Source organism: Musca domestica, unplaced genomic scaffold (assembly GCF_030504385.1).
Source record: "Musca domestica strain aabys unplaced genomic scaffold, Musca_domestica.polishedcontigs.V.1.1 17, whole genome shotgun sequence".
In the NCBI taxonomy this organism is placed as follows: Eukaryota; Metazoa; Arthropoda; class Insecta; order Diptera; family Muscidae; genus Musca; species Musca domestica.
In genome coordinates, this window is record NW_026712230.1 from 463,698 (window position 1) to 490,993 (window position 27,296).

At 33.6% G+C, this 27,296-nt stretch overlaps 1 protein-coding gene across 2 annotated transcripts in view; it reads right to left on the reverse strand.

Moving 5' to 3' along the window:
* LOC131801555 (zwei Ig domain protein zig-8-like) overlaps positions 1–27,296 on the reverse strand; it is a 356,956-nt gene that overhangs the window by 285,476 nt on the left and 44,184 nt on the right. For both annotated transcript variants that reach the window (XM_059120326.1, XM_059120325.1), the window contains exon 2: positions 18,967–19,011. The gene's annotated coding sequence lies outside the window, so the exon portion shown is untranslated. The remainder of the gene's footprint in view (positions 1–18,966; positions 19,012–27,296) is intronic.

A 27,296-nucleotide genomic window follows, 5' to 3' on the forward strand; every position in this document is an offset into this window, starting at 1 on the left:
TGAAAATGGAGGCAGGGTTGTGGTCAGAATAGAAGCCTATTGCTTTTGGAGATGATCGCATGATATTTAGGACCAAGAACTGAAGAATTTCCTGATTTTGCAGTTGCTTTAAAATTTGCACTTATAGACCAATCGACGCGGAATTAGCATGGGGCTAGAGCTTAGGCTGTGCAAAAGTCTTTCTATTTTGATGGTCATCGACTAATATTTAGTGGCTGAAATAGACAATAACATTTGTGTTAAATAAAAGTCAAATTGTCCATTAGACCGCGAATATTTTTAATCCCGGCGAAACCACAAATAGACTAAAAGGTCAATTCTGATCGTTACGTAGGTGCCGTAAAGTAAATATATCGGAGATATATAGGGAAATATATACAATGTGTAGACACAAAGCAAGCTGATGTTACCTAGAATGCTTATATCTCAGGAATGGCTGGACCGATTTTGACAAATTTTGTCAATTGCATAAAAGTATATAAGCTAAATATCGCATAATGATGTGAATACAGATTTTGTAGTATTTTGCGATTTTTTATTTTTTCATATTTTTTATCGCATGCGATTTTTTCAATTTTATTTATAATATGGATGTGTACATTTTGTAATGTTTTTTCACCTTACAAATCTAGTTGGGGTTATTATATACAGACTGCAATTATCGTCCGTTCCTCACAAAAATTTTCATGAGGGTAGGATTAGTCTCAGAAGGACTAGGCTTATTGTTTTTAAATATGTCCGCAACATATTTAGGGGTTTAAATGGACCAACAACTAAAATTGTTCTTGACTTTGCAGTCGTTTTAAAGGTCACAAGTAGAAACAAAAGGACACGAAATCTCACATGAAATTAGAGTTTAAGACATTCCACTGAAACGCTGAAAATAGCTTACAGGCGAAATCCAAAATACACAAATGGCTAACTTCTGGCTTTATACTGATTTCATTGACTAAGATAGCCAAATATCGTAGACAAGCAAATCATATAAATAAGTCCTTATTTGGAGATACAGAGGGGCCTCTTGCAAAATATTTAGGGGTTCAAATGAACCAAAAACAGAAAAATTTTAATGATCACACAATTGAAACCTATTGACACGGAATTTTGCATGAAAAGATAGTGAAGAACAGACAAGAAATCCAGCATTTTGGATGACCATGGGTTAATATTTAGCTGTAACTAACAGCCAACGGAGTGCGTAAATATTGGACAAATGTCCCTGGTCAAAAAGCTAAGGGTAATATCTGGACAGTGCTCTATGACATAATTTCAAAAACGAAATCTTTCAAAATGAATTTGGACAAAAGGTGGCCTCTACCATATTGTAGTGTTATAGCGTATCACATGGTCGGCCACGCACGACTATAGCCTTCGCTTAATTGTTTTTTATTAGTATATATTTATTTTTTTTTTTTAAATCTACCTAAAAAATTCTGTTTTTAATAACTTCAACGAAGTAAAATGTTAATTTCTGTTAATATTTTAGTAGCTTGTAGTGCTTTTTTGTATCGCCTTTTCCTTAAGTTCTATCAATATTTGAGTTTTGGCGGTATCTACAGGGTGAAATGAAAAAAACTGCAACCTACTTCAGATTGCTATCATTTCTAAGCCACTCGTCCGACAGCTGCTAAAATTATTCCAGCGACATTTCATTATATTGTTTACAAGCGTACAAAAGCATTTTGCTGTGAATTTTCCGGAAAAAAAGTTATTCGTGATGGAATTCAAGCGTGATAGTGTGATTTCTTTATATTTGGCTAGAAAACCACAAGTGGCTATCGTTAGAGCACTCCAGCATTTAAATGTAAATAAATCTTTGGTGTCTCGTACCATCACTCGTTATCGTGATATTGGTAGCGTAGCCCGACGTCAAGGAAGTGGACAGAAGAAAACAGCAACATCAGCAGTAAAGAAGCGACTTGATCGAAACCCGCGTTGCAGGGGCCGAAAAATGGCTCTTGAGGTGAACATATCGCAATATTCCATTCTGCAAATATTTAAAAAATGAGCTCGGGGTAAAGACATTGAAATTCCAAAAAGTGCAAGAACTTACACCGCAACAGAAAGAAAGTGCTTCGCTTTGTCGAAAGTGGTGAACTGCCGAATTCGGTTTTCTCCGGTGAGAAAACATTCGTTGCCCAGCAGTTGTAAACAAACAGAATGATCGTGATTATTTGCGAAAGAGGTCTGCTAAAATGAACTTCAAACATTTTTTAAAGTTCGTTAAATATTGAATTCGTTAAACCTCAACATATGACCATTTATAAGTACGAACGCTATGTGAACTGTGAATAAGTGCAAAAACTGCAAATTTTCAGGGTTCATTTCAATTTGACCAGTAAAATTTTATCTAAATTTTGATCGACTAAATTTAAATTGCTAATCCTTTGTGAGGGTGGTAATGAAGAGGAATTTAGCGACGAAAATAAGGTAGTCGCCTAGACCTACCGACAGAACCAATGTTGTTAACTATAACTGAAGTAGGTTTACAAAAGGAACTAAAAAAGCCAAATTATTTAAAGTTTATAACAAACAAACAAGTCTGACCCCTGTGCTCCAAGTGCAACACTTAGGAAAATTTAGGGCATTTCAAAAACAATCTAACTCATCCACTAAGAAAATATTTGTATTCAGATATTTTTGGGAAAATGATTGTTGATCTATCACAAAAATAAAACTTTTTTCTGCATAAAATTTCCATCATCTCTCTCTTTTGATGGAACTTGTTACTCTCTCCCGAGATTATTAAACGAGCCTCCAGGATTTCAGCATTAGCAATCATGGCCAAAGTTTAATTAGGTTTCCTTCAACCGCATATGTAATGACAAAACAAATGACTTTGTATCTAACGACTGTGGTTAGAAGATTAAAATCTGTGTTTCCATATGCAGGAGGGCCCTACGTACCCGGACAGAAAAAGAAATAATCAAAGAATTAGAGCAAATATTTGTGCAAACATTGTTGGCCTTTGGTCAGAATACGCAATACCCAGGCAATAAAATGTTCAAATTCATTGTATATTCCTTTCGTTTAATGTTCCTTCTTTGACTTAAACTACTACGTTTTGTGTTTGCTATTCTGTCGAAAGGCCATAATGGTCAGAGCATGAACAAAAAGAATGAAAGGAGAATTACATAAACACAAATTTGAGTAGAGATCTAGTTTCATAGGATTATGTAAATAGACGTACACATTTTTTATATTTGTTCGGCCAGAAAGTATGGGGGAAACATATCACAAGAGATATGGAGTGTATGAAGATAGTGGCAGTGTTATACTTTTCCGAAATACAGTTTTCATTTCATTAAGAATCCGGCAGATAGGCTGGGAAGATTAGCTGAACTTAAAAACACAAATACTTCACTCTTTGAATTTTCATTATTTTCTTTGTAGTTATATTACTTTCCGAGGATTTATATTATGATGATCAATTTTTTTAGCTTGTGTGTCCATCCTTTTCTTTCTTTACTATACCTTCATACTATGATAATAGAAAAGGGGTCTCCGATTTAGTACAAACTTTATCTGCTTATCTGCTAAATTGTGTAAAGATAGAATATATCTGTTCAAGGAAGTACAACTCCTCAAATTTCAAAATTAAAAAACAAAACCGTAAAGAAAAAACAAAAGTTGAGTGGATCGAAATATCGACAAAATTTTGAAAATAAAATCAAAATATTAGGATATGCTAAGTTTAAAGAAAGAAGGATATTAATTTCACATTTTACGAGAGTTTATATTTTTTAAAAGATGACCCTTTCTGAGGCTAATCTTAAAATTAGAATGTGCCATGTTTGAATATACTTTTTTTTGGAAATTTCGATCTTTTGTATGAAAGTAAAAAAGAGAGAGAAGCGGTATTTCCCATCAGCCATAAAGTTAAAGATATAAAAATATATCTCATAGAAATCGAAGCTAGCACAACGTAAAATTTGTATACCCTCCACCATGGAAAGGAAGAATATTACATTTGTCATTCCGTTTGTAACATCCCTAAATATTCGTCATAGACCCCATTAAGAATATATATTCATGATCAGTATAAAATTCTAAGTCGATTTAACAATGTCCGTCTGTCTGTCTGTCTTATAAAATCAAGATACAGCCCATATTATTTAACGTGGAAATTTGTCACAGTAGTTTGTATTGTGTCTAGTACGGTTGGTATTGAAAATGATATATATCGGTTCAAATTTTGGGATAGCCACATACAACGGTACCTCTCGTATTCGGTATTTTGGTGGTTTTAGCCACATTATTTAACCAATTTGCCTAAAAAGTGGCATTTGTAGTTCGTGATGAATTTTAGCAGAACAATGAATATCTTGGACTATGTTATCTAATATTTGATTTTTTGACGATTTAAACCATATTTTCTAATAGATTTGTGTGAATTATGGTATTTGTACTTCATAAGGGATTCATCGACCGATGTCAAAACATTGTTCATATTGGTCAACGGTTTTCATTCAATAGTTCGCATTTGATATATAGATGGATATTCTATATTTTAATAATCCTAGTCACATTTATCTACGAAATTATGTCAAATTTGGTTTTAAAACATGCAATAGATTATAATCTTTGTAGTATAAAATTGTCTATATAGGCTCCCGTTTTGGTATAACGGTTCCAGCTACTATATAGTTTATTATACAAAACTCTAACTGCATTCTTCTAAAGATCTTGCTGGAGTTTTCTCTTAATTTCCTCACAAAAGAAGTAAAATTACCCGTCCCCAATTTTGCCACGTTCATCCTTCTGTCCGACTCTTGGCATTTTAAGCAGCGCTCATATAACGAAATCAGATTCGTTTTGGTACTTAGAAGATCTCCCCCCATATAAGGAAACTGCCAAGTTTAAGGGATTGGCGTATAGCCGATCAAGTTTTCACAAAGTGAAGGGCATAAAAATGTTACCCTGCCGAACTTAAAGTAGCTTTTACGTCCAGGATCTCGTGTAAAATGTGGGAACTGTATTCTATGTTCCTCAAACTTTTCACAGCCCAAAATGTCTACCAAAGTTGGAAAAATAGGTATTACTCCAACTGGCACATAACACAAACGACCAATTCAACAAAAAATCGAACACTACTATAATTTCATCAAATTCGTATCATGTTAAATTAGAAAACATAATCCCATATCTTCTGATGTCACCCCCTTAGAGGGTGATATATGAAAATTCCGTTTTCGGAAAATGAATTTGAAGGAGTATTATATTTATTCAACAATATAGCGGATGACGTTATATAACAGCACTGGAAAATTAAAGCGCATGCTTTACACAAAAATTCGTTGTTAGATCTTTTAGCTGAATAATTTAAATTAATTACAAGAACCACTTAAAAATATATATATGTAAATCTTTCTTTAAATGCCTTAAATTAAATACGTTCACCAAGTCATATGAAGAGTATTTGCCATGGACCCATAAATCAGTATTTAGAATACAGCTGCATGAAAATCAATTAAAGGCTGTGTTACAAAAGTAACAACGACTAAGTGCCTTGTCATTTTGGTTACCTTCCAACTTTCTTCCTCCAACGAGCGAAGATATTATCCAAATGCGCACAAACACTCACACACACTCACTCAAATAGGAATATTCATTTCCTGTCTTACACAGCACAGATTTTCACTCGATTTCAATTTTAACTGATTTGTGATTTCTTACGTGCAGGATTTGCATATCAAAACAACGTTTGCATTCGGCTGGCTGGCTGGCTGGCTGGCTGGTTGGTTGACTGACTGAATGACTGCCTCGCTGGTTGGTCGGAAGGCTGGTTTGAGGTTTTTGAATAAACATTACATCGTAGGCATTTGTTGTGTGCTAGTGTGAGTGCGTGTGTATGTGTTTATCATTGTCATTTCGCCAAAGTAGTCGCATATGTATGCAATGTGCGCCAAATGAAATATGTACGCGTAAATACATACATACACACATGTACATTGTAGGTTCATGAGGTATGTGCGTGTTTGTTGGTCGGGGTGTCATATTACGGAAGTGCGGGTAATGACTGAATAAAAATCATTGTCTAACTTTAGCTCGTTTACATGCCGTTTGTTCGTTAGCTCACTTTTTCATTCATTCGATATTAGCGGGATTGAGTTTCACATCTACTCCTCCCAAACAAACGAACGAACGTCACGTAATATATAAAAAGAATATGATGTGAAATAACAACAGGACCAGCACCAATGCCACATCAACGCAACAGAAAAAAGTAAATTCATTTCATTTTTAACACTAACACATTTGTTCACATCCTTTTGCAACTGTGGACCACGCACTTTGATCCACCCTCCCTTTGATGGAATCTCGCTGCCTCCAGTTGTCGGCAAAATTCAAAACGTGTTCAAATACTCATCCACGTATAAATTTGCATTTGTAAAATCACTCGCATAAAAACTTCAATCCTCACCCGCAAATTTTTGAGATATTCAAACACAGGCCGACGTGAACACATTCTTACATACTCACATACATACATATGTATACATATATATGGTTTAGGTAAGAAAGCATTATTTTTACGTTGAAGTATACGATATGCATATAAATCAATGATAAAAACCCAGCCAGAAGTCAGTGATACCTATCGGTGCTCACCCTGAAATTTACTTCTGTTATTAAGCTTCTGAAAAGATTTTCGGATCATTTCTTCTATTATTTGTCTTCTTTGAGTCCTGTACATTGTTCATACCCATGCGTGCGTGTGAGCGAACATTAATACGCAACCTGACTCGTGTGTGTGTGCTATATTTTTCCACTTCATTAGACCACGTTCTGCACAAAAAGTATTTATTTGTCCCAATTGTGTTTTGTATTTTTTTCGAATTTCCTTCAATATCAAATTGAATATTTTTAATGATATCAAAAAATAGAATTTTACAATGTCTACAAAATTAAACGTCTCAATTTATGATACTGTACGATAGAAGTAAGTTAACTTATTTCATATCGCAATTATCGAATAAACGATTCCATTTAAGGTGGTGTGGCGGGAGCTTAGAAATGTATTTTCATTTAAACTGGCATTCCAAGGCAACGTAATTTGTAATGAAGGTATGAATTTGCATTTTAGATTGCTTTAAAATAAAACCATTACAAACCTATTATTTATTGAATATGCTTTCAAAAAATCATAACTGCTTCTTTGCACATTAATCTAAATCTAGCCTATGCGCTGGTTGTGGGTGCACAAAAAAGCTTCAAAGTATTTGTTGATGCAAAAAGAATGCGATACTAAGCAAAAATGTCGGAAATAGCATCAAATTTTAGAATAAGTTTAGATTCGTTCGAATCGGTCATCTTTGTCACGAATTATGGCCTTCAAATGGCCAATGAAACCGTCACCGCCCGAATGATGCTCTCCGGTATTTTGGTCCATTCCCGGAGAAGCGTTTGCTTGAGGTGATCGTGACTTTGGTACTTTGTAGTGCCAACCTTGCTTTCCAAAATACTCCATTCACAATAGTCCAACGGATTGGTCTCCGGAGATTTTAGTGAACATTGTGCGCTGGAAATGATGCGAGGAAACCCATTTTGTAACCATTCTTGAGTAACACGTGCTGAGTGCGATGGTGCTGAGTCCTGTTGGAAAATCCAAGGTCTGCGTACAAAATGTTTGCGTGCCCAAGGCTTTAATACACCCTCCAGAATATTTTCGCGATAATATTCGGCTGTTATGGCGGCCAACACCATCACCACGGCCGGCGCTTGAGTTCTGGTGGCCAACCGAAGGTGCACATTTTCAGCTGACCTCTTTGGCAAGTAAACACGATAATTTTGTTTTCTTACGAACTGCTGGAATGTTTTCTCATCGGAGAAAACTTAATTCTATTCTATTTCTATAGCGGTGTAAGTTCTTGCACTTTTTGGAATTTCAATGGCTTTACCCCGAGTTAATTTTTCAATATTTGCCGAATGGATTATAGCGATATGTTCAGCTCACGAGCCATTTTTCGACCACAGCGACGCAGGCTTCGACCAGGTCGCTTCTTTACTTTTCAAACCATTTCTGCTGATGTTGCTGTTTTCCTTCCTACGGGCTACGCTACCAGTATCACGGTAACGAACAATGGTACGAGACACCAAATATTTATTCACATTTAAATGCTGGAGTGCTTTTACAAGAGCCAAAATGCTATTGTACGCATGTAAACAACTGTCGGACGAGTGGCTTAAAAATGACACCAGTCTGAAGTTGGTTGCAGTTTTTTTATCTCACCCTGTCTAGTAATGTTATTTGGTATGAGAGGTAAAAATACCTCTGCCGAATTCGGTGAAAATCGATTCACAATTGGATATACCTCACTTATATTATTTTTCTCTGAAACCTCTGAGGCTGGTCTAAAGCCATGAAGGGCATTCAACATTTAATTTTTTAACAGTAGGACTACTACTAATAATAACTTGAAAGTATCGGCCAATTTTTTGGTACATCCGCCATAAATTTATGGTATTTTAGATTCAGATTTTCAATAGAATTGGCTGTAAATTTTGCAGTTTGTTCCCAAAGGGTAAAAACCATTATTGCAAACAACTGTCCGTGTAGGTCAAGTTTTGATACCACCCGATTTATGGTATTTTCTATTTTTTATAAATAACTTAGGCGAAATTTAATATTTTTTGCTTTTAACCTAAATAACGCATCTTTTTTTTTCATTTATCAATCAATTACACTTACAATTACATAAAAACCTCATGAATAGTATGTATGTAAGTGTACTTGGAAATATTTCGCTCCGCTCCATCTAATGTTTAGGAGAATTATAACTGAACTGATTTTCCGTATACAATTTACATTCATAGATTATGATAAAAATTGAAAAAAATGTCTGCCAAAAGTAAAAATTGATTTTGAATATTTATTGCTTTCTTCTGGCCAACCTCTGTTACTGAGTACGGATGCATGAGTTTACTCAACTAAGCGTTGAGTGTTTGCACATTTACAAAATATGTAGTTGCTTGTGGACAAACATGCTCGATAATAACAAAATTTATAGTTGCAAATGGACCAAAATAAATGTTGTTATATCTGAAAATTCCTGACACACCAAATGTAAATATGTGTTTGTACATTTTCCGTACTACCAAAAAAAAAAGAAAATCTTTTACAAAATTAATTCCGTATTGCAAAAATCACATTTTGATTTATTTTTATTTGTGTACTTTGTTTTGGCTTTATGACATTTGGTGACAAAATTTCGGTTATTTACCAGAAGTGTTTGTTTTCACGTCCCCGGCGGGAGGGCAATGCTTGCTAGCTAATACAGGAGCATTGATACATATATTTTTTTTCAATGAAAAAACGACCAATATATGTATGTGTGTATAGTCATATACATATACATAAAATCTTTAGCGTTGAAGTTTGCATTGTGTCGTTTTTTTACATAAATAAAATTCAGATTTAGCCACTCCAGCATTAAATTGAAACTAGAATTTCTCTATGCCCCATTTTCGAAATGTAATTTTGTGAAGTTGTATAAATCAGATGTCTGGAAACTTTTACATTGTCACAATCTTAAATAAACACAATGCTCTGCCGTATCAATTTTGGCGTCGTGACTTGTCCCAGTCATTTTTCATTGCTATTTGAGTACATGTTGGAAAAAGATTTAAGAACTATAGTTGTATTTGCATAATCCATATATTTATTACATTAATTGTGAGAACGTGTCTTCGAATGAAATTTCAAGTTTCGAAATAAAAACAAAAATTAATCTGGGCATCTGCCTTCTTGAATTCGTAAGTAACTTGGTACGAAATATAATCATTTTTGGACATGTAATCAATGGACAATTTTCTGTCCTACATTGTGAACTATTTGGCTATTATTTTTGTCTTATTTGTAAAAGAATCTACAGGATTCTACAGAAAATTTTAATTTTTTTTCTGAAAATAACATGTGTAAAAGTCGGGAACATTTTTATGAAATACAAATTTATGTCATAAATCTGTAGCAATATTGGCATTAAAGTATTCAAAGCGGCTAAAGTATTTATCACAGCACTGTACAATAAAAATCAAATTTTCAAGTACATGGTCAAAATAGGCCCCGTCTAAAACCAAATGGATAAAAAACAACTTGCAAGTATGATTTAAAAATAAATCGTTATTAAAACAACCTCTTTGGTGTCAAAACTTAATAATGCAATTCGGTAGTAAAAAATTCAATTAGCAGATAATAGTATTGGGTTTATCGTTATTTAAATCTCTTTAAATGATTTGTCTTGTATTTATCAAGCTGTTATATGAACTGTCTTCTACCAGTTCTTGGTGTACCTAATAAATTAGCTACAATGGAAAAGCTAAAAACATTAACTCTCGTTATTAATTTTATCTTTTTGTTTGTAATTCCTTAAAATATGCATGGTAATTACGAAATTTTAAAGAGATTAAGCAATGTCCGCAGGATTGAAGTTCAGAGAAAGGCTCAGTAGTTATGGTAAACTACGGCACCGCTTAGGGGAATATACATATTTTCAGCCAAAATGGCTGTAAATTGAAATTTTGAGCTTCCAAGGAATAAAATCGATCTTCAAACTAAATGTTGAAATTTGGAAGCCTACGATTCTGTTGTGTCAGGTTGATTATTGGTGTTTTAAAACCTAAACCATATTCTTCATCGAAAAACGGTGTAATTTTATGCTATGAAATATTAATATCTTTTAATATATTTTAAGTGCTTGCATATCTTTCATGTAGCGGTAAGCTGAAATTTTAGGCATTGTGGAGTGAACAATCCGGCAGAAAATATTTTTTTATATTATAAAATTGATTCCTTAAACGAACAAAATTTATGTATACAAATGCGAAAAATCTTCAACATTTTGGGGACCCTCTATTGAGGGCTTTAGGAAATTGCGAATCTGAAATAATCTCGAAATTCGGCTATGTCTTGTTATTTAACAAAGCCAAGGACAAAATTGAAAGCCGTTTAAATTGCAGCACATCAGAACATGAACATAGTATTTAAATAGTGTATGACGCAAATCCTAAATAATAACACTATCATTTGAATTCTAATAATATGTATAAGTCAGATGCTATACCGAAACAGGGACCTATGTGACCCGTCCTTTTCTCTGGGCTTTATGTAGACATAAAGTGAAAATACATACAAAGCTTTTTTGACTGGCTCAAGTCCTCGGCTGGCTTCTTCGTAGAGGAGCAAAAGAGTTTTAGGTTGACTTAAAACGATTCTGGCCCTACGCTCCTTTCTTATTTTCCGAAGGAGCCAGTCAAAAAAGATTTTTATGTATTCTCACCTTTAGACCTTTCTGCAAAATTTTAAAATAACATTTACAAATTCAGGAAAGTCATTTAAAATGTAAATTGCTTTACCCTTCACTTTCAGCCATAAGCCTACAGAGGGTATGTAACCAAAACGTGCCTCATCGTAATAACGTTTTTTGACCCTAGGTCTCTTTGTGCAAAACAAATTTCAGGAGATTTGGAGTTGATTTAGGGGCATTTGAGTATCCGATATGGCACATTGTACTATTATCATCAAACTTAGATCGAGTTCGGAGATGGTATGCATCGCCTCTCTCCTTCAAGTACCTCCGACATTTGAAATAATTACATCCTTTATAAAATTTGAAATGAGAGTCCGATTGTTTTCGAATTTAGTACATCTCAATATTTCTACATATGGTATGAAGAATAGTAAAACGGATCAGTCCTTCTTGTCCAGACCCCAAAACATATCAACATTTTGAGTAACCATAAAACGCGAATGGGCCATCTAATTATTTTCCAACTTCGCATATTCTTATAATTTTACCTACACAAGGTCTAGTGTGAATATGAATACATGTGCCCACTCCCCACAACGGGTCAACATTTTTACCAACCAGAGATCCTTCTGATGCCTTCCCTCAAGATATTAAAATATATGCCAAAAAAAAATTGAAAAGCAAATTTCCTTAAACATCGCGTATCTCAATATTCATATGTACAAATATGTCTGTTAAAATGGGATATGTTGATTCCCTCTTTTAGGTAACTCCCACACCAAAGTTCAGCATTTTCAAAAATTATATACACACATATTTGATATAAAGTAAAGGAAGTAATCAATATAGTCCAAGTCAGTCATTCAAACCAGAGATACTCCTGTCGGCATGACCGATTGATACTTTTTAACTTGCTTCTTTTTTGTAATTTAAAAGTGTTGGAGCTACCGACCTAATTTTCTTTTTTAATATCTTGATGCTTTCATCGAAATATATTAACAAAGAAATTTAATCATAGAATATATTTGAAAGTTGCTGATTAACGTAAAAATGAGGCAGGCAACAGATGTTGCCAAAATGAAAGATTATCCAAAGAAAATGGAATTGAATATTGGTACTGTGTTATTGAAATTTCCCGTCTTGTTTATAAACTGAAATGTTCATGAACTGTTGTTTTATAAATTGTGGATGAATATTAAATATTGCTGCTATTAAAACGAAAACATATCTTCTAATGTCTGGCATTTGTCACCTAATGTTGCTAGAATGTATTCTTTTGGAATAGATTTAACGTTATTTTCCTCGCGACTCAAATTGACATCATTACTCAAGGTTATCTCATGGCATTTGCGGTAATTATTCTTTTATTTATAGTTTCCTCTCGCAACGTTTAATTTTTTATTTCAAACTTTCAGTGAAAATAATTTATCTTTTCAATTGTTCGTTTTGGCCGCACCAAAAGCCCCAATGTATTTAAACTTATACATGCACACATTCAAACTTGTGTGTGTGTGTGGGTGTATGTGAAGTTACGCATTAATCCTAATAGCCATGGAGAATATAACTGCACAGTAATGCCAGAGTATCCGAACCATCCAACTGACCCATCAAGCAGCCAAGCGTTGGTATTAGTTTCAAAAACAGCAACAACGCTTCTTATTTCTCAAAGGAATCCATCTATCTACAACACATCAGTATCAGCCACAATTTTGCTGCTATACAAACAGATACTGCTCCGTTGTAGTATGGCCAAAAAGGCTGAACGCTAAAAGCTGAAAATGATGATAAGTGGGAGATTAAATAACTGTATTTGACGGCACAGATATTGACGCTGGCGCTGACGCTGCTGGGTAAGGGAGTAGTAAATTGTTTGATGTTATGAAACAACGCCTTCTTTTATTCATTCCACTCGGTGGAGCTGTGAGAGGAGATGGAGATGAAAAGATGGAAAAAACAAACAACTACCATCACAGCCATAAACATCCGTGCAGGCAGGCAAGCATGAACAATAAATGTAATGCACAATTAAGTTGAGTGGCACCGACTTGATAATGCACTACAGAGCGTATAATATGATGACATAAAACTTTACTTTATTTATGTTGAAAAAAATGGAAATGTGTAGAAGCGCATTTGTGAATAACAATTTAGTTTCTCCAACAGGAAAAAATTTTCAATTTTTACATTTATTATTACTGCCAATAATAACAAGTTTGGTCAAGTCAAGAAAATACCTGTCATTAAAATTCTGAAAGCAGTAGATGCGAACACGTCTACTTTAAAGATAACTTCTTTTAAATATTAAGAATGAGATTAAGAGCAACGCAAAAATGAATTCCTAAGCTATTCAAAACATAGGGACATTAAAATGAATTAAAGACGAGAAACTATGTTATCTTTTTTATGGAAAAGTTTTTTTTTTTGCTTGTTTTGCAGTGGAAATTTCGATTTCGAATTTGATAGATATATCGATATGTGTGCGCTAGTTAATATCTCCGTTCTATACTAGCTCTGAAAAAGATATTAAATATATTGAGGAATTATATTTAAAATAATTAAACAATTGACAATATTTCGATGTGTGAACTTACTTACTAACTGCAAGAGTATTGAAAATGTACTGGATGCGCCACCTAACTTTTCTTTTTGAAAATGCTACTGAATGCTTTGAACTACTGAACATTTTCTCAAAAATCTTTTTTTATTTGCAAGTACTAACCTTCCTGTTACTAAAAGGAGAGACAAATATTCAAATGATTGCATCGGCTGGCCATGCAGTAGCCTAATCCATTGGTCCAATTCTTAAGTAAATTATTGTGTGCAGCTGTATTTCACCAATTGCTTCACGATTATTGTTCTATAAGGCGTCAATTGCTTTTGGCTTGTCGGAGTAACACTTATTTTTGACGGCACCCCATAAATAATAGTCCAACAGTATAAAATCGTAGCGGCTGATAATTCGATCTTCAAAACAGGGCAAAACATCGAGTGTATTTTCGACTGTGTGGCACGTAGAGCCGTCCTGTTGAAACCAAGATTTGCCAATATTTTTATCTTTATGTATGGAAACAAACATTTCTTCAGCATAACCCGATAACGATAGCGCCACACCTTGCTCATTTTCGAAAAAAAAATACCAAATTATTCCCCTGGATCAATATCGGCACCAAACAGAGCCTTGTTTTGGGTGCTTTGGCTTTTCGCTATATGCGTTCTATATTATATTAACATAATGTGAAATCCATGCCGAAGTTCCTTCGACTTTGAGACAACTCCTCTCCTCCTCCTCTCCTCACCAATAAATCTGTTACCCCAGCTGAATTTCGCAAAACATATATGATGATTTTGAAAACTATAAGCTTTTATTATTAAATTGATAATTATTACACTATGAGATAATCAAAACCGCCTTCAAACCCAGTTTGTGATAGTTTTTAGAACAGAAGATTCCTACCTTTTGATAAACTATTGATTTTTTTAAAATATTCCTTTTATAGCAGTAAATTGTTATTTTTCTGCCTTATCAATAAAGATACGGTTCCAATGAACCGAATCAAAAATAAATATGTACAGATTTATTTTATAAAATTGGTCTAATTACACACCCACATATATTTTTTTCTAAATTTAAAGAATCTGCCTATAAATTGACCTGCAGTTGCAAAGGACCTGTCCACGGCAAATATACCACAAAAATTCCTTTTTATCCTTTGTTGTTTAGCAAAACAGTTTTCTAAGTTGAAGAGAACTAAACATGCTGGCATTGAATGCCTCTGCGAGCATTGTTCATCACTGGATTTACTGACTAATGAAGCGTGCAATCAGTAGAATTCTCCAGCCCCCCCTCAACATGAAAAGATTCAAAAATAGCATTAGACACAATAACACATCGACCGACCTACATCCGCACAATCACACGTACACATGCAAGAACCGCCATATTTACAGGGAAATTTCCATCTATCCATCCAACCATCCATATACTCCCACGGCAGTATACATATATATTTGTTCATACCATGCCATAGACCCCCATAAAAAAACGTTACAAATTGTTAATAAAGACATTCAAATTTCGAAAATCGATAATTTATCCACAACACAACACCCACATGAAAGTCAGTCAACACCATCAACTCCCAAAGAAATGCTCGCACACAGGCACACACAACCGCCAGGATATGTGTGTATTTTATGGGTCGCCACTGGCCGTTCGCTCGTCTATATGCACGAGGAATTTGCTTAGTTATCCTTTGTTTGTGTTTCTACCAATATTCTATGCAAAGTCTTTTATCTTTGTGAGCTGCCCGCCTGCTTTGCTTCCGGCATGGTTATTCGGTCTATTTAAAGTTTCTATTAAATTGACATTCCGCTTAAATTTAAAACAAACTTGCCTTTATTTATTCGTTATGTTTTATGGCTGCCGTTAGACGCAAATGTCCTAAATGTTATGGCATTATTGCCAAGTCATTGAACATCCAATTGCCATGTTCGCCAGTTCGGTGTCGATCTCTCTCATTTGACTGCCATTAAATTTGAAATTCAATTTCTTTTCGAAGAACAAAAGGTCAGTGGAGTCGAGCGTTTTGGAATGAATTGATGTCTGTTTGTAATTGAAACCCGAAGAGAAATTTGCAAATAATTTGCTTGATCAGAGCAATCTAATTTTATTGTGTCATTTGGAAAAGATTAGCGTCAATATTTCAAATATCGAATGTTTAGGAAAATGAGAATTTTGAACTTAATCACATAATCGATTTGTGTTGGGTAACTTTCTAAAGCAGATAATTAATAAAACTTTTAGGAATAAAATTGAATGTCAAACATTGAAAATGTGTCATTTGACGTTAACAGCCAAAATTCGCCAATAACCTTGGAAACAAAAATAATAAATATACACATCCACACATAAATATATAATTTATTCAATGGAATTTGCCGTTGATAATAAAAATGACAAACATTGTATAAAAATTTGGAACATAAACTTTTAGTGGCATTCAAATTATTTTTGAATTTAACGGAATATGGCGTTGTTGTTGCAAAAATATACACATTAACATAATGAACGTTTTGAGCTGTGATTACATACTTTTAAAATTGGTCAGAAATGTCATTTGTCATTCCTCCACCATAATTTGAAGGGTATATTAACTAAAATACACTACAATGTTGATATAATCTTGAACACCATAAAATTCGATGTCGATTTAGCCATTTTCGGCCGTCCGTGGAAGTCACTCTTGCATCCAAACGAAGTCAAGGTATTTTTGGACGTTAAACCATATTTTATAACCGAATTCGAGCAGAAATCTATCTCTGTTCTGGTATTGATCCCATGTAACAGAATCTCCATATATTCGGTATTTCAATGATTTTAGTCACATATCTTAAGGGAATTGTTTCAAATTCGATGTTTGGAGTCGCCTTGTTAGGGAGAAAATGTAATGATATAAAGGGTGTCGCAACTAGAACGCACTCGTGAAATCGTTATCTTGACATAATAACCAGTTTTTTTCTTACATAGAATTGAAGAAATGAATGTGGAGGGCATGTGGTTTCAACAAGACGGCTCCACATGTCATACAGCCAGTGAAACAATTCAATTGCTGCATTAGTCACTTCACAGTCGTGTTTTTTCGGGTTTTGGAGACTAGCTCGTGCGATTTAACACCTTTAGTTTTTCTTATTTGGTTTTTTTTTTTTAAGCCGATGGTTTGCGAATAAGCCGATGACGACTCAAGCCTTTAAATATGAAATTTGACGCTGCATTAATAAAATACCGCAGCATTTATGCGAAACCATTGGGGAAAATTTGTCTGTCTTCTTTATTGTGATTCACCCGTGTTTCTGCCAGCCCTTAGTTTTATTGTAAGTATTTCCCATTTATAGGTCGCGAACCATCTACTGCACGAAAAATTAGTGAATTTTTGTCAAATTAATATATTTGAATGAACTGGTAAAACAATCCGACATTTTAGCAATTCATGAGGCGTTCTAAACAAAATAATTTTGAGGGAGATTTTGCAAAGAACAGTAAATATAATTGTATTGAAGCCCTAATCTTAGATAGCTAACAGTAGCCACTGTCTATTTATCTACTTTGGAAAAAGGAGGAAAAACGTCAAGAAATCGTTAGGGGAGAGCTAACCAATTTCAGGAGCAAATATAAAGTAATATGTCGATCAAAACAAATGAGAAATATTTTTAATCGCAAACAAAAATCGAAATATGGCTCTGGGTTGCTGGGAAATATCCTAGCCTCTATGATGAAGCTGTTGAAGTCTTCCTTTTTTAACAACCTCTTCGGTTGGTAAAGTCACTGCGACTCAAAGCTACCAATAATGAAACTGATGCTAAGCCTATAATGACAAAAAGTAGAAAACAAATACATCCTTCCCATTGAAGTAAATGTTTTGTGGGCTATTTTAGTATGCAGAGTATGTTAAGTTCGTCATTCCATTTGTAATTCTAAGTCGATTTAGCTATGTTCGCAAATTAACATAGGAAGCAAAAAAAGATGGGCTATATCGCTTCACTATATCATATAGCCTAGATATTCGGTATTTTTGATTTTGATGATTCAATGCAATGAAAATCCACACAAATAGTTCTTTTTGAGTAGTTTGCCCCCTGGATGAGAATTGCCTACATAGGTCAACGATATCATATATCGCCCATATAACGGTACCTCCTGATATTCGGTATTTTGATGATTTTAGCTCAATTTTTTAATGAAATTGTCTCAAAATCCACACAAGGAGTTCCTTCTAAGTACTCTACTTCCCCTGAAAGAGAATTGTCTGTATGGGTCCACGATATAGTGTATCCCCTATAAAACGGTACCTCCGGATATTCGGTATTTTCATCATTATAGCCAATTTTTTCAATAGGAGTTCCTTCTGAATACTTTAGCGCCTACATAAGAATTGTCTACATAGGTCCACGATATCGTATAGCCCTCATATAACGGTACCCTTATTCGGTTTTTGATGATTTTAGCGACATTTTTGACTGGAATTGTTACAAATTTCGTATTTAAAGTTTGAAGCTTGTAAAAAGTCTTCGTATAGACCCCATTTACGGTGTTCATTTAAGTGGTATGTTCCAGGTTTTTTTTTTAAATTTTTAAGATCCTTCCAATTGGTAGAGGGTATATAAAATGATTAAACTCTTGTTAGATTGGTTGGAATCTAGCAAACTTTGGGAAATAATGGTCTGAACCGTATAAGCTGAAAGCTAATGCTTTCAAATAAATAATAACGTGCTAAAATCTATCGAATTGATGTAGTCTTTTTATCCTCTAAGAGGCTCACTATGCATAATACATTCAAATTAGTATTAGTTGGGATTCCCTTTACTTCAAATTGATATACAATCTTCTGTGTTAGTGGTAGTTTGACGATTTTTCCGACATAATATCATCTCAATACCATTAGATTTGTGTAAATGCTTATTTGGCTGCAATAAAGAGTTCACTCCATTTAAAAAATTGTCTGTAGTTGAGTTTTATTAAGAATTTTCACTCTGTATTTATAAGGATTTTAATTAGAATTTCAAAAGAGTTACTTAAATTTCACAATTAAGGTCACAAGTGTCACAATTTCCAAACTCTATTGGACCACTTTGCATAGTCTCCAAACACATTCCACATCTTTACATGTGCACTTTTATTTTGCATGGAATAAATCAGAAACAAGTGGATGTTTACACTTACCTTCAAAAGGTTCCCTTGTGGTCGATAATGGATTGCACAAATTATCTACAAAAGTAAAGACACAAAAAGGGTTGCTCATTAATTAATTTCTATGGAATCAATTTGCAAAAAGAATTTAAAATTTAATTAAAAACAAATCATTTGCAATTTATATCAGAGGACGGAAACGTTAAAAAAAACTATGCCGTGCCGTTGCTGTAGCCTTCGTCGTCGCATCAAATTGTTCTGTCCTTTGTTGCCATTGTATGGCATTATTTCAATTTGCCCATCATTAACAATAATTGTGTACATCAATGGTTGTGTATGCAAATTTGTGTGAGCGTGTGTATGTGTGTGTGTGCGTATGTATCTCAACAGTCATTACATTGCAGAGGTATTTTCCGATGTATTTCATCAGATAACTGTTGTTTATTTTATTTTAATATCCCCGCAAACTGGTCTTATCACATGCATGTTTAAGCAAACTCTCAGCGTTTCGGCGCGGCTACATATTCACTTCAGCCTTCCGTAACAGTTCAGATCACGCCAAATTACAGCATCACATCAGATCTCATCAGAGCCAGATGTCATTATCTACTCGCATTCGACTGTCACCATGAAATTACCGCCACTGATGTGGATGAGCGTGTATGTGTGTGTGTGTGTGAGAGAGTGTGCGAATGAGATTGTAAATTGCGTACACAGATATGAATGTAAAACGCTTAATATACATTTGCATTTGTATGCATGTACGAGTATATGGCAAGTGAACACTTGCAAAATGGTTTTGCTAACACATGAATATAATCCATTAGCACTAGGGTTGGTGCAGGATTTCAAATGTTTTTAAACAATTTTTTGATTGAAATAAGCTTGCAATATTTTTACTATCTTTTTCACACTCTCACCCGGAGTATGGACTGTATATTAATTTTGTCATATCGTTTGTAACACCTCGAAATATAAATTTTAGACCTTACGAAGAATATATATATTTTTGATCATCATAAAGTTCTATGTCGATTTAGCGATGTCCGTCCGTTTGAGGAAGTAATTCTAGCATGCGAACAAAATGGTGTAAGCCGATCAATTTTACTCAGATGTAGTTTCTGTCTCCTGGACTTTTGCTATCGAAAATGGGTGAGATAGGTCCACGTTTTGGTATAAACCCCACATCACTGTACCGCCAGTTTTAAGGTGATTGGCTATTTTAGCCACAATTTTAACCCGAGTTTGCATACTACTGTCTATATAGGTCCAAGTTTTGGTATACTAGTTCCAATATAACTATACCTCACAATATTCGGTATTTTAAGGATTTTAGCTACATTTTCAACACAATTATATCAAACTTAGTGTTTAGAGTTCGTAATGGGTACCACCTTCTCTGGTAGATAAATGTCTGTAGAGGTCTACTGTTTCGTATAGGCCTTATAAGACTGTATCTCCATATATTCGGTATTTAGTACTTTTTACCAGAATTATTACAAATTCGGAATTTGAATTTCGCAATAAGTACTGCTTTCTATAAGAGACAATTGCTGATATAAATTCACCTTTTCGTTTAGCCAATATTAGATATTCCCAACATTCATAAACGGCACCACCTTCTCTGGTAAATAATTGGCAGTTTTCATATGATATTGACATATTCAATTACATTTTTTTACATTTTGCAATTTCATTCCAATTGGTGGAGGGTATTAAAATGCCGAAATTAGCTGTTTTTTATTTGTTTAAATATATGAGCAGTAGTTTTGGCTCAATGGTTCAATATATATAAGAGGTATATCCAACCCTGGTTCGATTTTCTCGAAATTAGACGGAGGCATTTGCCCCTCCGGACAATAGAGTGCATGATATACATAGGAGCTATATCTAAATTTAGACCAATTATCACGAATTTCATTAGGGTTTTGCGGAAAATTGTATCTCAAACGGACAATAAATGCAACCTACACTTTGTTTTCAAAAATACATGGACAAAGGGATATGCACAAAACCGACTCAATATGTGATTCTTTGGAAGAAAATATGGGTCTATTTCGATTCCATCTGCATGTTACAAACATATGCATAAAGACATAATACCATGTATTATAAAGTGGCGTACGGTATAAAAAATTTAATGTTCTCTGAACAGTACAAAAAATATAGGGATCTTTTCTTAATCCCATGTATCCATGCAACATATTCTAGCCATCGAATCGTTCTGGTGATTTCTTCACTAAAATCGATTTTATTAGAAAAAGCTTGATCGACCATATTTCCCAAAACGCCGAAATGCCGATTGCAAAAATTTACGAAATAACAAGAATCATTAACAATAATTGTTTCGCATCCGCCCTAATGTACCGGCGTGAAGCTTGATTGATACTTTATAATGTCCCGTGCGTTTGCATGTATGTAAGTTATTTAATTTTCATCCTCTTACAACACCCTCGAACACACGTTACCAAAAATAAAAAAAAAAAACAACAACATTTTCGATAATGATGTTTGAACACACCACAATGTTTGAATGCGTTTTTGTTTTATTATCGCTTATTATAAGCAGCTTATTGGGGCTTTTTTCACTTAAATACGGAACACTAAAGTGTATCTGGTATTATTTTTAATTTAATTGAAGAGGTATGTAGTGCAGTACACATAAAGCTAGTACGAAGGTTAGCCTCATGCCATAATGTGGCATTAACGATGGTTAGAATATTTCGCATCGAAATGAGATATTTTTAAATCAGTTTATATTGTGTTGCTCTAATTCGCCAAATCCCGAAAGTTGCATAATTTAGTGGGTGTTTGTGCTTGAAAGGGTTTTGAATTTTTAAATTTGTGCGTAGATATTAAAATTGTTTCAAATGACCAATTCATAGATTTAAAAAAATCTTATTGATAATATAAGATAATTAGTCCATATCCCTCAATCAGTCCATAACTGAGATTTTAACAAAAATTACTGATGTGCCGGCAAAAAAATCACTTTTTAAAATAAAAGTTTAAAAGAAATTTTAAATTTCCCATATATCAAATAATTGTCGAAAATTCAAATTCATTCGGATTCATGAATTGACGGTATTATTAACATTAAATTAAATTGAACATAAAGTATTGAACAATTATAATGTTATCAGTAACAGATATGATTTAAATAACAATTCTTTATAACATTCACCATACATACATTTGAAATATTAAAATCTCACATGTTTGTAATAAATGTCTAGTTAAACAAAAAATATAAAAGTATAAAAAAACATAAAACTAATTGTCACATAAATTTAACTCAACTGTTAGCCATGATTAACAAGTTTGTTGACTTTTAACCAAAAAAAATCCTTGTACAAATATTAACTTTTTATTTTTTTATTCGCGAATTTGTTGTGCGACGAGACAGAGAGCAACAATTTTATATTTTGAACATTTCCTCTCTATGTTGTTGTTTTCATAGATTTACCTTTCTAACGAAAAACATAAATTGGGTAGAACGAACTGAACAGCGGCTGCGGAAGCGGAAGGAAAGAGTTGGGGGATGTTTGCATAAAAAACGTAGCTCTAATGAATTTTATATCTACACTGATGGGATTTGCTGAATTTTTAATGGTTATAAATTTAGCTACCATATGGCATTTTTTATGGTCCCTATCTTACATGCAGCTACCTGGGTAGGTGTAGTGTAACGACCAGAATGTCAGTCTGTCGATGTTTGTGTGGGGACTATGAGTTTGCTTTTTGCCATACAAACCCTGGCCACACAAACACATCCGTTTTTATTTGAATTTGGTTTGCTAACTGGGTTAACTAGAGCCTCGAATACAGTTTTTAGTCAACACTCGACCAGCAAGCCACTCAAAAGGCTACTGACTGAATTCTACTAAAAGCCAAATATGGCTTGTGTTTGTTGTATTTCGTGAAGAGGGTCGATGGTTAGCAGGAGTGTTTATTCATATCTGTACAAAGGAGCATGGCTTCATCTGAAAGCATCGTCCACCACAGAGGACTTCCTTGTTTTTTAATTTTTTTTTGCGTACTCAGGTAACTCTCATTGAAAGTACGTTGGAAACATATTCAACATAAACTTTTGGTATTTCAAAACAAACTATAACATTTTCAAACTCCCATAGATTAGGTTGTACGTATACGAAGTGAACATTTTAGAAATAGTTTTCTTCACATTAATGGCTAAAGTAAAGATAGCAAATTTAATGAAAAAATATATGGGTTTTTCATAGCGGGGCTTTTTAAATGATTTATATATTTCTCTTTCAAGACAAGCTAGAAATCAGTGGGACACTATCAAACACTATGCAATGCGAAAAAATATCAGAACAAACCATATTCGACACTTGTTAACAGAAAAGATATTGTCATTCAGCTCGTCCCAAAAAAAAAATCTATATATATAAATGTAAGTTGTGTTAGTTACTACGCTTATAACTTAAGAACCGCTGGACTGATTTTAACGATTCACACAAATTCTCAATTGTCTCCTCTCCGAAAAGGATAATATCCAAAAAATCGCGTAAAAATGTGATATATTAACATTTTCATTTTGACTTTTGAAATGTACAATAGTAATGTTTTATTTTGCATGATTTTTTTCCATTTTGACTTAATTTTTTCTGATGTACATTTGTAGTGTTTTTTATATTTTATTTTTAAATTCGAATATTAATACGAATTATGTGGTGGCGAAACTGAATAGAAGATATCGAAATATTTTAATGCGGTCACACCAAATTTAAAAGATAATTACTTTTTCAAAATCGCTAAAACCATGAAAAAGATATCTCATTGCAAAAATACTCAAATCGGGAAAAAATCGAAAAAAAATTCAATGGAATCGAATTTTAAAATAATAGTACATTCTATTGACAAACTTTGCAAGGATCTTTAAACATTTGCTGTAAAAAATCAGCGAACAAGGTGAAGATTTTTTCAATTTGTTATTCTTCTTTTGTAAATTTTTTCTCAATTTGTATTATCATATTGAATTCCGTGGATTTTTTGTGAACAAAATAAAGAATAATTTTTCACTATATACAATTTTTCACCAAAAAAATGAAATAAGTGCGAAATACGATGGTAACTGACATCTACCTTTCAACTCCAGGGCCTACATCGTGCTTCAGCTGGAAGATGCGCAGACATTTAAACAAACAAAAATGACCGAAAAAGACTAATGGGGCTTATTTTAAAGCGTGGCCCTACTTCTTTCATGTGACAATAATCCGTCCAATGAGAGCTCAAAATGCAAAAATTTTTGGGAGTACAATCAGTAAAATACCAAATATAAAGGGTGCAAAATAGTAGAGCGAATGGGACTTTTAGTAAGAAAAGGATTTCTATCCTTCCAAAAATTCTGCCTGAACATTTAAGATACCTTAAATCGCTTTAGCAGGTCATGATATCGATCATAAATAATCATCGTATGATTTAAGCCATTTTTGGAGCCTTCGCCATTTTCTTCTATTATTGGCCCTTATTTGGCATCTTTGTTTCTAAGGGGGTAGAGAACCTCTTCGCATAAAATTTTCGGAGTAGGGCCCATATTGGTCTTGACCACTAAAAAATTTTATTTATGCTACCCTGGGGTAGGGAACCATCGTACAGATAATTGCCACAAAGAAATTTATTCATATAAAGTCCCCACATTGGAGTATCCCCAAGTCCACTTTTACATCTAATGTGTGGTCAGAAAAGAAAAATTTGTATTCTATTGAATTTGTAACCCCCAAGAGAATATTGGTTGGGAACGTAGATTTGGGATATACATCTATATGAAATAAATTGTGAAAACATGAACAAATTACAAATATAAGAAAGTAGCACGGGACCGAATATTTGTTGAATCGTCATTAAATTATACTATGATGAAAAATATGGACTCCAACTTACAATTTAAATGGCAAATAAAATTAATTCCCATCTTACGGTAATGGATGTAAAATAGCTATATTTTTGATTTGGCCTCTATTTGTCATCTTGGATTATAAGGGGTGAAGAAAGTTTTCAATGTAGGTCGATGTTTCGCATTTTACCATATTTCAAAGGATTTGGCTAAAAATGAGTATTTGGGGATGAAAATCTTACACAAAAATTTCAACATATCTACAAATTTTAGGATTTTCTCCATGTAATAGTATCCCCTCAAGTCCACCTTTTGGCGGACAAACAGACCGACATGGTTAGGGGGACTTATGAGGACTCTAATGCACAATCTGAGGTGCTAATGGGTTCAAAAAAGTAATTAACTTTGCCTATTATTAAATCAATTAGCCCCCAATTACGAGTTGTACAAAGTACAGTAAATTCCAAATTACTGTTCATTTGACTAAAAATTAAAAACTAATCGACCAGTACGTGAACATTTATAACATTCATATCTTTGAATAATCATGCTTTGACAAATATGCATAATAGACAAAAACTATGGGCCGGCAACGCGGACCGGGCCAGCTAGTAAATAAATAAACAAATCATTCAAACAGTATTGTTTCCTTAAGAAGTAAAACACTTAAAAATGGATTATTATTCTTAATGAATTATGAACTTAAAACCTCATAAATTTACGAAAAAATTTCAATAGAATTGCAAAAAAAATAATAATAATAATAATTTTATAAAAAGAATTTTGACAATATATGTATATATAACGTCATGATAATAACAGTAGTTAATATTGTATGAGGCAGAATTCAAAAAATGTTGAGAATGCTGTGTCGTGGACCACATGTCCAAAAAATATTTAAATTTGTCCCGTAATCTATCTCTTTTTCATTTTTATATTTATTATCTGCTAGTCATTATGAGAAAATCACCAACAAATTCAGATAACTGGGCCATATTATTGGCACTATGGACCCAATATTTCGAACGGATGTATTCATTAATAATTTTCTGCGAAGAAGTTTCCTTAGAAACCAAGATGTCAAATTAATTGAAAAATGTGCCCAAGATCCCAGAAATAGCTGTGATCAATTGATACCTTCATATGATTTTACCAAAATGTTATATACTGCTAATCCAGAGTATATGAAATTTTTTGCAAAATTTGAAAAATCTGTTAAAAAATAATGCTAAAATCATAAAAATAATTGTGATTAACCGTTATATTAGGGCTTATACGCAGACATGGACCTGAATATGCAATCTTTGATAAAGGCAATTACGATATTCAAATACGTAAATTTAAAACAATTCCGGTGGATAATGTTGATAAAAAACATTAGAATACCGAATAGAGAGAGGTACTGTTATATGAAAGCTATACGAAGACGTGGATCTGTATGAGCAATTTTCTGTCATAGGATGTAGTACCCAAATTTGAAACATTTTCGGTGAAAAGTGTGACACAAATTATATTAATTACGAATATCTAGAGGCGCAGATCTATTTTGACAGGATATTTCTTACATAATGGGAACACATGCCTCCAATTTACACCCAAAAACATTAAATCGGCCGGTTCTGTTATATTATCCAGTTATTATAGCATATTTTAAATACAAAAGGTCCTGCATACCTAACACACATCTGAGTAAAATGTTATCAACCTATTTCATTTTGTTCGAAAGCTAAAGTGATTTCCGCCAACGGACATATAACTTTATGCTAATCAAGGATATATATACTAAGTGGGACACAAAATTTATGTTTCGGGTGTTGCAAATGGTGGAGGTTAAACAATAAATGGAACAAGTTATAATATTAAGTTTGGCTGGTTCGGACTTTCAATTGCCTTACAAGAGGTAAGAAAATATTTATGAATAGAAGTCTATAGATTCAATATTCGAACGTTTTCCACTTCAAACTGCAAATGCAGTTTGCAGTTAAAGTTTTCAAAACACCATAAAGTGAAACCCAAGAATTCTACAAGAATTCTTATCTATTGCGTGTCTTAAATACCAAATTTGGAAATATGTAGTTAAAATCACCAAAAACCCGAATATCGTCCGGCATGGGCATGGTTTTGCCACCGACGGTAGGACCCTTTGAATTTTATGCTGATCTTTTATATATACATATTTTATTGGCTCTAGGACAAATATTTTGAAGTGTTAAAAACAGAATACTAAATTTAATAATTTTTTACAATTAACCTCTCATTTTACCACAGTCCCATCATCTCACCGTACCACCGTTACGAACATTAAGGGGTTTTCAAGTCTATCATGTACACCAACAACTCGTAGTCTATTGTTATTTCTTATTTGTGCGACGAGGATAAGTCCTAAACTTCCGACCTTTACCATAAATTTGCGTTAACGGATACTTAAAATATGAGGATATATTTGTAGTCTCTCTTCGAGGAACTCTTCCATCGGATTAAAGAAAACTTTATTTACAAATAT